The 17,855-nt window shown below is 33.9% G+C and overlaps 1 long non-coding RNA gene across 1 annotated transcript; it reads left to right on the forward strand.

The window, feature by feature from the left end:
- Positions 1-6,833: 6,833 nt before the first annotated feature.
- Positions 6,834-14,013, forward strand: LOC123676422. Its single transcript, XR_006746937.1, has 3 exons — positions 6,834-6,954; positions 9,661-9,807; positions 12,917-14,013. It is a non-coding gene; the product is annotated as an uncharacterized LOC123676422 (long non-coding RNA).
- Positions 14,014-17,855: the final 3,842 nt, after the last annotated feature.

A 17,855-nucleotide genomic window follows, 5' to 3' on the forward strand; every position in this document is an offset into this window, starting at 1 on the left:
AAGTGTGACTTTTTATAGTAGAACTCAAAATACATTTTTGTACAATCTACAAAAACTGCTTCTGCCGGAAAAAACATAAAATTTTTATCCAATATCATCACAAGATGCCTAATGAAATAATTTACTATTGTTGCACATATTGGGATGAGTTAACAATATCTTGCACTCCATCAAAATTGGAGGTTCAGTGGAACCGAAAAAATATAAATCTACCTATGCATCTAAATCACACATAATTCAAAGAATTTTGAAGTTTATTCGATTAAAACATAAAACGATAAAGAATCGGACAGTCTAATAGATTGATTCGTGAAAATGTTTGAATTCAATCACAAGACTTGCACACTCATATCTGCATTCATTGACTGAAGTCTGCTAAATCATGTGAAATATTATGTTAATTGTTGTAATTTCCAAACTTTAGTGTTTCAGACCTGTTCAATGGGTGGAAAGTCCAAAGATCAGGATATTCATGGCTCTACCTACCTACATTGATTCGGTTACAATTAAGATTATTGTCATTGTAGGTGTTTAGGCACCATTTGGTGAAAGAGGAAGAAGGTACAGTAGAACATTGGCTGCCATTATTGAATCCTTATTGTTTGATGTTTTCTATCACGAGTCTCTAAGGCGAGATAGACCTCTTAGAATCTCAAAGCTTTTCTATTCCTATTCTGAAACTTTACTAAGAAATATTTCGAGTTCGTAGTGCATCAACAATATTATCCTTGGAGTCTCTTGGAGTTTAACTCCGTTTCGACAACGATGTTTATCATAAAAAAGATAAAGTTGTCGAAACAGCTTTCAACGCAAACAAAAATTACAGGGACAAAAGTATAGGTAACTGAACCTTACTCAATATTACACCCCCATCGGGCTATCTGTTGTTTCGTAAATTTTTTCCTTTTTATGAATCCAAGATCAGTTCAATCTTTTGTGGTTGAAAAAACAGATACAGAAACCATCGCATTGAAGCATTATCTCAACTTGTTATCCTACTCAGATCACAAATAAAATTTCCAATAGTGTCGTCCTTCGTATGAATTGAAATCTTCCATTGTGAATTTCGAGTGTTTATCTTGTTTCAAAGCCTGCCCTGGTTGGAAAACTTTACCGATTCCCGAATATCCTTCGGTCCGGGGGAACGACGCCACTTCGTCTAGACAACACGGCTTCAGATCCTTCCCAAGCTGCAGCATCCTCTCTAGGATAATCCCAATGGACAGGCGTGTTTATGCAGGGTGTTGAGGTTGCTTTTTCGTTTCTTATTTTGATGTGTATCTGTTTTTGAAGAGGCACTTTTTACGGTCAGATGCGATGACTTGAATATGGCATTATAACAGAACTTCTTGAAAGTCTGGTCAATTAGATAATGATAATGAAATGTTATTGTTGCCGGTTGGTTCATCTAGATGTGGGGTTCTGATGATGAGGTTCTCTTGAAATTTGACATGATTTCCGAGTGGTTATTTTACATATACTGATCTTTTATACACAAATATTGGAATTTTTTTCGATATTTTGTTAGATTTAAGGAATAATGTATTAGGTATAAAGTCACTCAAAGATCTTATTAAGTTCTTTATTAAATTTGGCCTAGCTTTCGGTCATTCACATGGCAATCTTCAGGGCATTGGAAACAATTTTTTACATTACGAAAGACTATAAAAAACCAAAAAAATACTCATTAGTTATCTAAATCTGGACTTACAATTAATCTGAACCTAACAATGAAAAATTAAGCAGAACCATAACAATGAGAGTCACCTTTTAATAAAACTTCCTGGTCATACAATTAAAATTTCAAAAATAAGTATAATCCACAATTCAATTATCTTAAAAGCACAATAGATATCTGTAAAATCACATGGCAACGTAAACACTCAGAAACTATGGAAATTGACACCGACAACAAATTTAAACTACTAAGACTTCAGTCGACCACAACAGCGTTGTGTTAGCTATACTGTTCCTGTAAGTTATACTAAAATTACCTTCATTTTATTTTTAATATTTATCACTTCATTTTTAGTTAAATGAGATAAAAAAATAAAATATAAATATTAAAAATAAAATGAAGATAATTTTAGTATAACTTACCGGATTTAGATAACTAATGAGTTTTTTTTTGGTTTTTTATAGTCTTTTGTAATGTAAAAAATTGTTTTCAATTCCCTGAAGATGGCCATGTAAATGACCGAAAGCCAGGCCAAATTTAATAAAGATCTTTGAGTGACTTTATACCTAATACATTATTCCTTTGATCTTGTTACAAAGTCGAGAATTCTTTTCTTGCAATTTTGTTAGATTTTTTTGTTTTTTTTTTAATAAAGACAGACACTTTTCAAAACTCATTGAAGTAAAACTTTCTACTTTTCGTAACTAGTTACGAAATGTAAAACATTTGGTTTGGATAGTAATGATATAATTACAAAAAACAAGCTGCACAAATAACTAGTATGATACATAATATATGAAGGTTAGTGTCATCATACTTTTTCACCTGTTTCTAAAAAGTAGAACTTTACAAACAGTTGTCAACAGTACAGGGTGTTCCCATGATTTCAATAGGAGATTTCATTTCGAAATTGAGAATATTTCACCCTACACCTCTTTTCTTCCAGGTTAAAGCACTGCCACTGTGAATTGTAATTGTTTCAAATAATATTAGGTAATCCTATCATATATTAACAGTGAAAAGAATGAAATTTGGCTTCAAATTTCATACTATATCTTATTATATCCTACTATGGTGAAGAATATTTAAAATATCATGTTTTTCAATAAAAAGTGAAAAAAGCATTCAACCTATTTGGAATTCAGCCTGTGGCTGCATAAATCACTTAGTCCTATGACTGAGTGATTTTTTGGGATTTTGGGCTGTCGTATAAGATGTAGACCCTACTAGAACTGAACCTTGGGGCACTCTTGCTTCTACTTATCTAATGGTATATACTGGGTCATCTTATTATTCTGCAAGCTTGGACAGTACCTCGGACAGTACAGCCTATCATCATCATCGTCATCTTGTAGACTAGTCCTTCGTGCCAAACTCGGTCGAAGGTTCGTTCAACATCTGATAGCACCAATCCCGTGGCTTGTTTGTTTTGAAATCCTTCAGTAACATATTCGATAAGCCTCAGTAGTTGCAATTTTGTGAAAAGACATCTTCTGAATACGAATGGTTTGGATGCTTCTGATTCATTTTTCATCGTTAAGTCTTCTTGCACCTTCTTAATGGAATTCGTAGTTATAAAATGATCAGGAAAACAAAGTTTCTACCCTTTATTGAATTCTAGTCATAATTTGTTCATTAACGATCTCAATCGCGCCATTTGAGATCCAAACCTAAACTAAAAATTTCAATTCAAGTTTCCAGGATTTCTGTTTAAGAATTTTCGTGGCCGAATGGAAAATAAGGATACCTAGAGACTGCTCGAGAAACGAACGCTGAAAAAGTGTTAAATATAGTGTATTAGAATTAATTTATCATCCAGCTATCTAAGTTAGTTGCCCTCTGAGTGGATAGAAGCAATTCTAATCAATGTGTAACTTGTCCATTAAAAACTAGGGCTGGCCAAATGCCAAATTTCAAGGAGATAATCAAACAGTATCGAAGCAAATCATTTCTGAGAGTCATATTCTATGATCTGGGAACTATATACATATATACATTCTAAGGGGAAATATTATAGGAAATAGGATAAACTGCCTACACTTATTTTTTAAGGTACAATAGCTCTTGTACATTTTGTTTCACAAATCTGAAATACTTTCAATATGCGAAACAACCAAAAATATTAAGGATTAATTCTATCAGTTAACATCACGAGATAATCTTTCATACAGACTCTTGTGATTAATGAGAGAAGTTACAAGATTTATCGAAGAATAATTCCAAACTACTTCTCATGTCGGAATATAAAGATAAGCACCAATAAACAAGGGGTCTAACCTTCAATCCATTTATAGTAGAGTGTTATATCGAAATCACCATAAACTTGGAGGATATAACGGAGTTAAGGGCGCTATAAATCAATCTCAATACAACCCTTAACTCTCAGTACAAACTTGGCCAACAATACTTTGTATACCTATTCATCATTGTGGAAAAACCATTTGGAGTTTTTCTCCCCAAGGCAGAAAACTACTGGGTTTCCACGGCGTCACGGGTTATTTACTTTCTATGGGTGGTCCGAATATGCATCTTCTTTCGTTCAGAGATATCAAGTTTTTTGAAATATGCTTCTCAAACATACATTTCCACTATTTTTCATTTGAACAGAAAATTTTGAAAAATTGCCAATGATTTCCATGATCACAAAAATGTCGGAGTTTTTAGAAGTTGTTGTTTTTCCGCAGAAGAAAGCGATGAGGGCCATTTTTGGAATGAGGAATACAGACAGGTGTAGAAAGGTATTCAAAAATGAAAGGATTTTGACCATAACAGAAGCTTTCATACTAGCAGGTGTTAATTACGTTCATCAAAATCAGAACAATTTCCCTAAGAACGCCTCCTTTCATGAATACAACACAAGAGACAAAAATCACTACTCCATTCCATCATCAAGAATCAAGAAAACCAAGGCCCCAATCACACTTGACTGAAATTGTATAACAGACTACCAGAAGAATAAAAGAATCTGAGTTCGGCTGTTTTCAGTAGGAGAGTGAAATGTCACCTCCTAGAAAAAACGATCTATAGGTTGAGCGAGTTTTTGGACGTATGATATGTGTTTTTTTTTAATTTCTTTGTTTTACTTAATATTGTTTATGTCCCATATACATAATAATTGTTCTCAGTCTTTGAGTGTTTTTATATGAGTATTTATGTGTTTTTATCTACATATTGTTCTTTTATCTAGGAGTATGACTAAATATAGCCCTTGACAAGCCACGGAATTTTTTAATGGCAAATTATTTGTACATGTATTCTCTGTATATATTATTTTATCATGTGTGAATAACTTATTATTATTATTATTCAGTTCTGTGGTTTTTAAGGGTGCAATTGGCCCATGAATAAATGGGCGGTTAAAAGCTCCAGACCTTTCCCCCAACATTTTCAATCGTTATCTCATTATTTACATATTTTTTCATAGTTAGTCCTTTAATTATTTGAAAGTAACATTTTTACAGCATTAACGTTCTTTTTGGTATTTGATAATCATCAAACATAGTCGCATAACGAAACCATACCAGTTTAGAAATATTTTTCTCTAATTCTGTGGTTATTCCCTTCATTCTTCCACATCTTGTAGAACAAAATCGTGCGAGAATATATAAGAAACGCACAGTTTTCATGGTTATATTTTATTATTCTATGTTGGTACTCCGAACTTTCCGCCACGGCTTTATCTGTCAATTCATCAATTTGCCTTAAAGAAATCAGTTCTGCCAACCAACATTTTTCAATGCAAAAATCACTAAAATATATTTATGGAAATATTTCATTAATTTCAAATAAAATGCAATGAATTAGAGAAAATAATGTATAATACTCGTACAGAAGGCTCATTCTACCACTCGTTCATTCCAAAACTCGCCACTTCGTGGCTCGTTTTTGAATTTTGAACTCGTGGAAGAATATCAATGCCTTCTGCACTTGTATTATAAATAACTATTCTTATTTGCACTGGAACTCACTGACGGATCTGCGAGGGGGGTATAAGGCCCCACATTTATTTTATGTACATTATATTGTTCACTACTTCCAGTTGTTTCCAGTAAATTTGCATTTTTTTTTAATCTTATTCATATCGTTTTTTTTACCGGTTTCTGTTGTTTCATATAATAAGAAAATTTCTTTTTATATCAAACAAAATAATAAAATGCCATTTCATGAAGAAATGACATTTTATGTATTTTATTCCATATGAAGACTCTAAGGTCTCTAGGGACAATTTCCACTTTGTCATTTTATCATGGCATATGCCAAAAGAATAGTTTTGTGGGACAATATGAATTATTATTTTTGAACCACATTAACGCTAATAGTTATAAAAATCTTATCAAACAAATCCTATATTTCGTGATAGTCGTTTTTAGAGGAAAAAATCATAGCAAATTCAGCAGTTGACTCCTGAAATGGCTTTTGACAATGAGGAAAACACTGAAAATTTCGTTCGGCGTTTCAGCCAGAAGAATATTCTTGTATTTTACCAAGAATTTCTCATCAATGAGTCAAATCATTCCCGGCTCAAAATTAAAAAATAACAACATTAAGACGAAATGATTGAGTGATTTGTCCGGTGAACGAGTGATCAAAAAAAAAATTTAACGATTATGCGTGAATGTATGATCTCAAAAGGGCCTGTATTGAAGGTTATAACTAAAATAAATTCGGATGGATACAACAAATCTTATGTTTCATCAATGAAAAACTAAGGAGCATATTAATGAATAACTTTATAAATGAGCTCATTTTTACAAAATAAGTACAAATAGAGATTTTTGGGGTTCATTAGTATTTTAGGAAGGGGGTATATATGATTTTTGTTTCCATATGACGACTTCTAGTATTAAGTATTAAAATATAATTACATCAAAATTTTGTCCCAGTCTATGAATTAAAAACGACAAATATAGTAGATAAAATCTAGCGAAAATTTCAGTGATGTTAAAAGTAATCGAATTTTCAAAAAATCATCCAAAATCCATCAATTCATTTCATAAAGAAAATAAGACAACTGTCTCGAATGTACTTTGGAAGACCAGTCACTTATGGACCTCCTGTTTGTCGGATTTCCTCTTATCCTTCTCCAACCCCCGCGTGGGGATGTTTTCATACGATATAGAGCTGGCGGTTTGGATGTCCTACTCCCACACAAATTCCCGGATATAAAACGGGAAAATTCCCAAGCTTCCCTCATTTTAGTTGCAAATACTGAGTTGAATTGAGTTCTCCAGAAGCTGCTTACAGATTTTCCTTTGGCGTATTTTTCCGCAGGTCAGGTGAGTTAGAAAATATATTTGCAGAAATATCGAAATTTAAAAAAAATATTCTTTTCAATATATTTATCGCAAAGAAAATTATTACTGTTTCTGTTTAATCTTTTGTGATCCAAGTCTATTTGGTTTATTAATTTTCAACTTGTTTTAGTAGAACATCTAATCAAATTTCAGGTGATGAATCAAACGGTACGATTCGAATTCGAATCGCTTCGCACTTAATTTTTCTTTCATTCAATATATTATATATTTTTTTTAATTTATAGTTTCAAAAATTTGGCTCTTTTTTCAGAAATATACCACAATAAAGGTTGAAGAATTTCTGGAAATTATCTTCAATTGCAAATAACCTTCATCATGTATGAGTAATTTCAATTACGAGTTGAAAAATTTTCAAATCTAAAATAATTTATTTTAAATACTAAGCACATCAGATTCAATATGCTTAAAGGTCTCAAATATATCTATTGACATCAGGGAATTTGTGATATAATTGATTTTATCTCATGGTACAATATTAGATATTCTTATTCGTACGACTGTGAATGTTGGAATTCAAGCCTCGGACCCGAAAAATATTTTTTTGTCTTCGAGGATCGTCTAACGAATCACTGATGGGTTAATAATTAACAATTTTCTGATTTAAGTGACAATGGGACTCAATAACAAAGGTCAAACAGTTCTGAGCTTCTGAGATGTCTTATGGTCTAGAAGAGACAGGTTCAAAAAAATTAAACATATTAATAATAATAATAATGTATAAAAAAAATTATTTCAAAATCATTACATTGAATGAGGAAAAATTGCATAATAATTAAAAAATTGATACACATTTATCTGAAACGAAGAAAACAAACCTACTGAAATCTTTTACATGTTTCTCCCCAATATCTACTCAAAATATCGAATCAATTAGTGTTCATTGAGAAAAAAATCAAAAATTGTTCTGTTTGTTCATATCATGCTGATGCTGCTGCAAATATAAATAAATAAAGGAATAAATCGAAACCAGCAACATTTAAAATTCTTGTTTCTCCATGTTCTTTAATATAACTAAATATGACAACAAGACAAGACAAACGTCATGAGAAATACGCTGACGTCAAGTCAATCTCTTGATCTCTTGATTGTGTGTTCACATTCGTATTTTTGGAATATTTTCACAAAATTTTACATGCAGATTTCAGCGGCCATATATTTTATTCAGTCTCCTGAAATCTGAAGTCGAAACTTCTTGATTCATCAATTTTTTAGAACAATTCTCTTCAGGAAACGAAAACTCATATAGAAATATTGAAGGCTTGCTTGAAACGTTGATTTTTTCCTGGCTACATCTTGGCATTTCTCTGATCCTCCAAGCAAATGACCGAAAAATATCGAAGTAAATTAGCCTGTTCTCTGAAAGATCTTCTGTGGTTCAAGGTTCCCAGATTGAAAAAAACTTGTTTATTTTCTTTCTTGCAATAGCTACATAGCTGAATTTTCAAAAAAGTCACTTTATCGATAAATTATATATATTAAGTGTGCAAAATTTCGTGAAAATCGGTTCACTGAAATTTTGCGTGTATGTATATGTATACGCAAAATTCCGAGGTATGGCAATTTTGAAATAAATTTCTCCGAATGAAACATTTTTTACGAAATTCTGCATGAGCGTTGGTTCCACTATTTTACAACTGATTTCTAAATTTCAACTCAATGAGCTAGATAGTTATTCAATTATTGAAGAAATAAAACTTTAACATAGGTATAATTCTTGAATCATCGAACGGGTTTTGACCATTCAGAAACTCAACCGAAATACATATTAGGATCCTGAATTTAGCCTGAAAATTTCTAGTCACTAGCACATATCTTGTATACGGCGAACGGACAGAATCGATTTTGACCTCGAATCAGTGAGCGAACCAAAACATTCAAGACCACTCTCGTCCCAAAATTACGTACATCAAGCGCGCAAAGGCTGCGTCATCATGAACAAAATAGCCGCCTTAAAATATACACATCTGTAAAAGTTATGAAGAAGTGTAACATATTATCCTTTGTTCACTTGGTAATTATGACATTAAACGTGAAAACCACTACGAGCCCCCTTCTACATTGATACAATTCTCAGACCAAAGGCGCGACTGAGGGTCGACCCACATATGTACCGTGTGTGTCAATTTTTAAGTTGCAACATCTCGCAAGGGATGGCGGTAGTTCATCCCGGGAACACTTCTATATTCATCATAGTGGAGTATGGTGACTCCGCCGTAAATCGTTTGGGTTATGTCCAAGCGATGGCGTTCTTCCGAGAGATGCGCAGCACATGACGCCATCTCTCGGGCCAGCTGAGAGTCACTTCAAGACCTCAATTTTCCAGCTTCAACTTTAAAATATGGAAAACGCACTCAAACCCATCGATTTCTAATTCAAAGGGAAAAAATTGTCTGCCTTTTTCCCTGAAACTTTAACTTTTCTATGCAAAATAAGGGACTCGTGCTTACCCTCGTCAGAGGCTTGATATTTTGGTAATGAAAATCAGAGCTCGACGAAGCTCGTTCGTTGTTTTGAGATTTTTATTTTAAAATTGGAAAAAAAAGAAGTGTTTTCATTGACCCTTCTTGTATACCATAAGATAAATGTCTTTCATTAAGTAACGTTGTTATAATTCGAAATTGTATTGTAAATTGAATGCAAAGCTACCACTGTTTGTATTTTTTCCAGATCGGAATGTTCACAAAGCACTTCTCCCTTTTCTGCCTCTTAGTAGTAGTATCAATGCTGGCTTTCAGTGACACTTCTGAAGCCAGATACCTCTCAACCAGAGGCTCCGCTGATAGGATCGACAAACTCAAAGAGCTCCTCAAAGAAGTGAGTAAGATCCGTAAGGTATTCATAAACATTCTTCAAATTCAGTTGCTTGGCTTGCCACAGTGTGAAGATAAATGGATGAGCTCTGCTTTTTTCGTCACAAACGTCATGAAAGCATGTTTGGTGTAAACTACGCGATCGTGTTGACAGATGACAGAGATTTCATAACGAAGAAGTCTTAATGTTGAGTTGGTAAAAGTGTAAAAAATGAAACTCGCATCGTACCAAACATATTTGGAGAATTAAAAGAGGTATTAAACATGGCTGCTTCCATTCCTAACGCAATTGAATCATTAAAACACACAAAAAAGATCATCAGCATCATTGATGCAACCAGAGAAGTTTCAACCGTTGGGACCACTGGTCCATCAAGCTTGGATCACACGTCGGATTATTTCATGATAATCAGATTACTACAACTTTTTTGTATTTATTAAGAGAAGCATCTGCCAGCTATATGCATGAGAGGTGTTTTTGTCTGTCTTGGTGGTAATTAGCATGCGTTGCGTCATATTTTACCATCGCTGAACCATATTATCGGGCACTGTTCCAGGATGGTATTCAGCAAAATTCTTGATGAGAAGCAGATAAAAAGTATTAGCCATGTTTCACTAACTTGAACACTAACTTATTTCATTCTTAATACTTATCTTAATTACTTATTTCTGAAGCTACTACTACTACCAATTGACTCAGAGTGTGAAGATTATTGTTTTGTACATGTGTCAATGGATGCTTACTGCACTGCAGTCTTTTGAGCTTTTGTGCGTAACTATTCCATTCCTCATGTCTCAGAAGAATGCAGATGACTAATTTGTGATATTTGAAACTGAGTTTTGTGAATTCAACATTAGCTTTCTAACAGAGCAAGTTTTATTTGTACCATTGCTTTCTACTTCCATAAAACCCATAAGAAAAATTAGGCTTTTTCCCTCCATGGCTATAATATTTTGGATTAAATAACGTGGAACCATCCGAAACGAAAAATAAGCCGTACTTTAAATTCCTTTTTTTATTTTGAGGTTTGGTGAATTCAAAAATTGATTCAAAAATTTATTACAATGAATATTTATTATTTTTTCTTTCTCAAGAAATATTTGATCTCATGAAAATGAGTATCATGATGTGGTAAATGAGGGTTATTTATTCCGAGTAAAATATTCAAAACTGAGGAACATATTTGATATGTTTCTTTCAAACAACTAATTTTTCAACAATTTGGTCTAATAAATTCTAGACGACGACTTATCCATTCAAATTCTTAAACAACTTTTAATTATATAGAATTATGAAAAAAGATTTTAGGAAATAACTATTCATTCCTAAATTCATGCAACATAATATAGGAGGTGAATTCTCGTATGAAATTAAAATTCCTATAACAAAATTTCCTCAGACCACCCCTTTCCGAGATATCACCCTTAAAAGGTGGTGACTGAAATTCACCATAAGAAATTCACCTCAAATCTTTGAACGTATACGGCAATCCATGACACGTAAACTACGTTCTTGCATTTTGGCTGGAGGTGATCATTTCCAGCATTTATTATGAATCCTTCCACATTTTACAGCTTTACTGTTTTCCACTCAATTTATTCAAAAATTATAAAATACGGTTTTTCTCTTCAGATATTCGTTTCGGAAAAAAATTCAAAAATAAAAAAAAATCCTAAATAAAACAAGGATTTCAATTCATAATTTCATCTCATGAAACTTCATATCGAGAAATAGTTTTGATACGAAATAAAATAAAGGTTGCTAATTTCACCTCCTTTAAAGGTAACAGGAATATTGAAAAATTACCCGATATTAGTCCTTTGCGAGTGCACGAAAAATACAGAATTTCAAGTTTCTAGCTCTGCTGGAATTTTAGAAAAAAAAATAAAAACTGAATTTTAGTGCTCGATATCTCGGAAAGGAGTGAGCTGAAGAAATGTTGTTATAAGAAAGACCAATCTTAATTTTAGACGAGCATTCGCCTTCTGAATTTTGTCGCATGAACTCAGGAACAACCTGTATATATTTTATCCCCACTCAAAGAATTTTGTTCTTGATATTGAATTGAACCAAAAAATCAAGAAAAAATGATTTTTTGAAAAAACTCGTGGGGCAAGTCCATTCCTGGACATTGAATAATAAGAAAACCTCGAATTACCACGCGTCGTGATTCAATTATTCCACCGCAATTGTTGTTGTTCGATCGAGGAGTCGGAAATGATAGTCTTGGAGCCTCTGAAGAGGATATGTCGACACAGACTTTCACTCGTAGGTCTTCACCGTTTGACCACCGCCGGTAACACCCAGGTCCCAGACTGACCACCACACCGTCGGCAGAACTACGCATTGGTGTAACAAAAAAAATCCAATGTAATAATAAACACCTACAACAGATTTGAAATAAATTATAAATTACTCTCGATGGGAGTACCCCAGGAGTCTGAATGGAGCCCTTAATTTTCCCATTTCCAGGTGAAGGAACTTGGGATGAGAATTTACAAGACATGCTTGTGCATGGGCATGAGTTTTATTTCCAATTTTCTCATTTCAATTATCAAATAAAACTACTCCGTACGCCTCTGCATCAATAACTCTTTCTGATCTAATTGTATAAACTAGTTTGAATATCTTCAAGATCATTTATATTAGATGTCGAATTTCATCATTGGTAAATTTATCGTGATGTCGAATCTGAAACGTTTCCTTATTACGAAATGATTAATTAAAAACGTTTTCAGAGTGTATTTTCCAGATAGGACTTATAGGAAATTACGTAACTGAATTAAAGCAAAATACATGCAATTCGTTTTTCATTCGAAAGGAAAGTAGAGAACTACATCTGGAGTTGCTTTGACAACTTCCCATTGTGTTTCTGAGTTGAAAATTGCATTAGAGTAATCAAAACAAAATAATCATTTAAACCTTCGTAAAATCCGCACAATCTGTATCTAATCCTAAGTGTATAAATTGCTTATAATCTTGCTTGCGTTTTGTTGAGATCGAGGAACTTGAACTTGACTTATCAGCCTTTGTCAAAATAGAAACGAGTTCAAATTCTTCGACCTTGATTTTAAAAATTTTGTTCTTTATGAAAAAACTGATTTATATGCAGTTGTTGGAGACTGAAATTGAGAAGGAAGACCAAGGAGATGCTCCCCCTAGATGGCACCCTGAGAGCAAGCTTTTCTACAAACGGGAAGTTGCAGAAACCAAACACTAATAAAGATAACGACCCCTGCAATACGAGGACTACGATTAAGACAAAATAACAATAATTTTTTACATGGATAAGATCAGCTAAAACAAAAATTAGATATAGAAGAGAAATAAAAGATATACAATATTATAATAACGAAAGCAATAAGAAAACAATAAAAAAATAAGTGTTTAAATTAACGAAAATTTGTTTTAGCTGAACGTAAATGTTCACTGTGTATATTCGTAATTGATAATTATGAATGTTGAAGTGTTGAAGATATGGAGAACTTGTATCTCTTATCTTCTACGATAGAGTTCATGCAATTATTTTTGTGATATTAGTGTATTAGAAACGAGACAATATAAGAAAATTTTGTTGTATTGAATATATTATACAGGAGTGCAGAAATTGAGATTCTTTTGAAATTCGGTAAATATATGAAAAACTTAATAAAATATCCTGTATATATATTTTGTATCAAGTTGATGTGGAATTCTATTTCTGCTTTAAAAACAGAACCCTCTTAAGTTGAACGGAAGATCTGACACTTTGCACCGAAGACATATCAGATCGTACATATATTCCATACATAAATCTAACCATTAGTTTTCGTCTGGTATGTTTCCGACCCAAAGTTTCCGTTCATATTCAAGAAACAAGAGGCAGAAGTGGAACATAAATTAACAAATTATTGTTTACCTACAGCTTACAAGTTGATCTCTGAGAAAAATGTTGAAGAACTATGTCGACCTATTCTTTGTCTTCTGATGGCAATGTAATAAGAGAAAATTTATTGTAATTTAAATATGAAGTAAATGTTATTAAGTAATGCATAATGAGTGCAATTACGATTTTCAACAGATCGAAATGAAGTTCTTTGATGTTCCACCGGAATATGTTGTTCAGAGGTCAACTTTCATTTCATGGATGTGAAATATCTCAATGTGTCTTATCGACTTATAAGTGTTAATTGAAAATGTGCAGTGATCAAAAACATGACGATGAAATTATTTGGTTTCATTTCTTCCAATTCCTCAGGCCAGGTGAAAAGTAATCGCGAAAATTTTCAATCCAGATAGGCAGAAATGCATTGGGAGTAATAAGGCACTTTCGAATACTCGCTTACTTTGCAGCTTACCTATTGGCAAGAACCTTATAAAACACTCCAATTTTTTTTAATAGCTAGCTATCTGGGCAGCTATTATTTTCTGACTTTCAACAAGTAAAAACTACGATTACTAAAAATGGAAAGCTACAAGCCTCAACAAAGCATTGAAATTGTTAAAATTCACTGCAAATACGGTGAAAAGTTTGTATTCACAGTTCGCAAAACTAAAACCCTTTTTGATCGTCTTGAAGCACCTTCCTGGCTGGCAATAGTGAAGTTGGTGGAAGAATTTGAGCTATTGGGACAAGTTAGTTATGCTGAAAATAGGAACCAACGAAACCGTGCAATACCGTTCAAAAACAACTGAGAATATTGCTGCTATATCCCGTAGTGTTGTCAAAAACCCAGGTTTGTCGATTTTTTGTCGATCTTGGGATTAAGGCATTCATCCACGTATTTTGCATAAAGACTTGGGTCTTTAGGCTATAAAAGCTCAAATAACACAAGAACTCAAGTCGGTCGATCACCAACAACATCGTATCTTCGCTGACTGGGAACTTTATTCAATTTATTCAATCAGATCTCCATTCAATCTTTCCTATAATTAACAATATTTGAGAATCTAGTATGACCATGCAAGACCCACCTAGGCAAGTATGCCTCTATTGTAAAGAGTGTTTTTTTTAGAGCTATTGAACTTTAAATTGCAATAAAACAACGATGGATTATTCGATTGACATGAATTTTATTTATCCGAAAGATAATCTTGTGGCATTACATTTTAAATATGATTTCTGGCATATGACCGCCACGGCTGGCTCGGATGTAGTCCAATCTGGACGTCCAATTTTCGATGACTTTTTCCAACATTTGTGGCCGTATATCGGCAATAACACGGCGAATGTTGTCTTCCAAATGGTCAAGGGTTTGTGGCTTATCCGCATAGACCAATGACTTCACATAGCCCCCCAGAAAGTGGTCTAGCGGTGTTAAATCACAAGATCTTGGAGGCCAATTCACAGGTCCAAAACGTGAAATTAGGCGGTCACCAAACGTGTCTTTCAATAAATCGATTGTGGCACGAGCTGTGTGACATGTTGCGCCGTCTTGTTGGAACCACATCTCCTGGACATCATGGTTGTTCAATTCAGGAATGAAAAAGTTAGTAATCATGGCTCTATACCGATCACCATTGACTGTAACGTTCTAGCCATCATCGTTTTTGAAGAAGTACGGACCAATTATTCCACCAGCCCATAAATTGCACTATTTGCAAGCTTTGTTCAGGCGTTAGTCTATTACCAAACCAAACTGAGAATAAATTTGACAGTTGTTAAATCGGTTGCTATCTTGAACAGTAATACCAACTTAAAGTTATATACCTCGAAAAAAAACACCCATTATAATCTTGCCAGGCCAAAGCGGAGTTAATAAAAAATTACAGTTCATGTAAGATAAAAAAGAAACGGAACTAAAAAATCATTTTCAGTGACGTGGCCTATTTTCACCTCGGAGGCTATGTTAATAGACAGAATTGTCGCATTTGGGGCTCGGACAATTCATGAAGATTCAAGTTGAATTGTTGAGGATGAAGTCATCAATGTGTCAAAGTTTTGTGCGATTTTTGGGATGCTGGTGTGATTGGATCTTACATTTTCCAAAATGAGGCTAGTGCAATAGTAACGGTGAATGGATTGCGCTACCGAGAGCTATAATCAATGATTTTTTATGGTCGGATTTGAAAGATATCGATGTGGACGACGTTTATTTTCAACAAGAGGGCACTACGTGCTATACATGCAACGAAACAATCGCAATTTCGTAAGGAAAGTTTCCTGGTCGTGTTATTTATTTTTTTTTTAACGACTTTATTCTTCAATTAGATACAACAAGGCGATATTTAGCTTGAAGCTACTCTTACATGTAACCACATCATACCATAACATCCATGACCTAGCCGGGATTCGAACCCGGTACCTTCAGCATCACAGCCGTCTCCCAAACCACTGTGCTACCGAAGGTAGACATACTGTAACTGATGCTCCCGAGGCTACCGTGCTATGTATCTACTTACACGGCAGAAATTTGTGAGGCGAGATCTCCACTTGCAGAAGCGCCAACAATGTCAAAAATAGTAAACAAAAATAAAACACCTGAAATAAAAAGTATGAACAAGAAAATATTGATAAAGAAAGATCAGGATCCTCCTCTAAATAAACAGGTCAGTCTCAGTACGAGTGTAGATATCAAAAACATCTCCTTTGATGGTGAGGTAAATAATGCATGGAAAAAAGTTTCTCGAAAACGAAATAGAAAAAGTTCCCGTCCTGCATTAGTTACAGGAACATTCTCGGGTCCATCAGCTGTAGAGGGGATCAAGAAATACAAGGCACTGCATGTAACAAACCTCAAACCTAACACTGCAGCTGAGGCTCTTACAACGTTTTTAAAGCAGAATTTCTCTGAAGTGATATGTAAGCCAATTAAATCACGATTCCCAAATAGTTACTCGTCTTTTAAAGTCCTTATTCCCACTGGTGAAAATGACAAAGTGATGATAGAATCGAATTGGCCAAATAGATCCACAGTACATTATTTTCACCAGCGAAAAAGGAGAGAAGAAGAACCCTAAGTCTCAATAATCATACAAGTGAACAATGTGAAGAGATATTCAAGATGAAAATACTACATAAAGAAATGAAAGTTAAGAAATCTTACTATTGTAATTTTTGATAGAGCCGTTGAAATTGTGTCCTATACATTGTTATATGTCTCACAGGATTAATAAATATTATCATTATCATTAAGAGCAGTATAGTGCACCATTCACTAGTGGTCATCGAAAGATTCGATTTGAAGTACAAGCTTTGGACGTTTTTATCTGGTGGAAGATTCGTCGTAGTTGGGTGATTCTCTGACTGATCGTTTGGGGTGTTTTATCGCTTTCCTAAGAATTTTGATAGCGATTTCATATAGAAATGTCTTCATCGGTGGTGGGTTTATCTCAGGCGGGAGTTGAGAAAAATTTATTTTGAATAATTTATTAAATTTGTATTGTGTTGAACTTTGTCATGGTGGGTGCAAAGGCTGAACACGTAAGTTACAGTATGACTGACAATAGTTTTGTATATTAGGAAATTTGAAAAGTCCTCGGTCTGATGCATCAGATGGCGGTGCTAGTATTAAATCCATATGATTTTTTGTTAGTAGGTACCAACCTTCAAACGATACGTGTCAAAATTTTACAGCAGTCCGACCATTAATTTGTGAGATTTTGCGTTGTGAGTATTGCTACTTTTGTTATTCGGAAAAAGATGAAAAAAAAAAACAATTTCGTGTGCTGATGAAATCTTGTTTTTTGGAGGGAAAAAATACAGTTGAAGCAAAATCTTGGCTTGATGAAGAGTTTTCGGGGTCTGCACCAGGAAAATCAACCATCATTGATTGGTATGCTAAGTTTAAACGTGGTGAAATGAGCACCGGAGACGACGAACGCAGTGGACGCCCAAAAAAGGTTGTCACCAACGAAAAAACAAAAAAGACACAAAATAATTTTGAATGGACGTAAAGTGAAGTTGATACAGATAGCAGACATTGAGAAGTTATCATCTGAACGTGTACATCATATCATTCACGAATATTTGTACATGAGAAAGCTGTGTGCAAAATAGGTGCCGCGCGAGCTATTAATCGATCAAAAGCAACAACGTGTTAATGATTCCGAGCAGTGTTTGAAGCTGTTTA

Source organism: Harmonia axyridis, chromosome 3, assembly GCF_914767665.1.
Source record: "Harmonia axyridis chromosome 3, icHarAxyr1.1, whole genome shotgun sequence".
Lineage (NCBI taxonomy): Eukaryota > Metazoa > Arthropoda > Insecta > Coleoptera > Coccinellidae > Harmonia > Harmonia axyridis.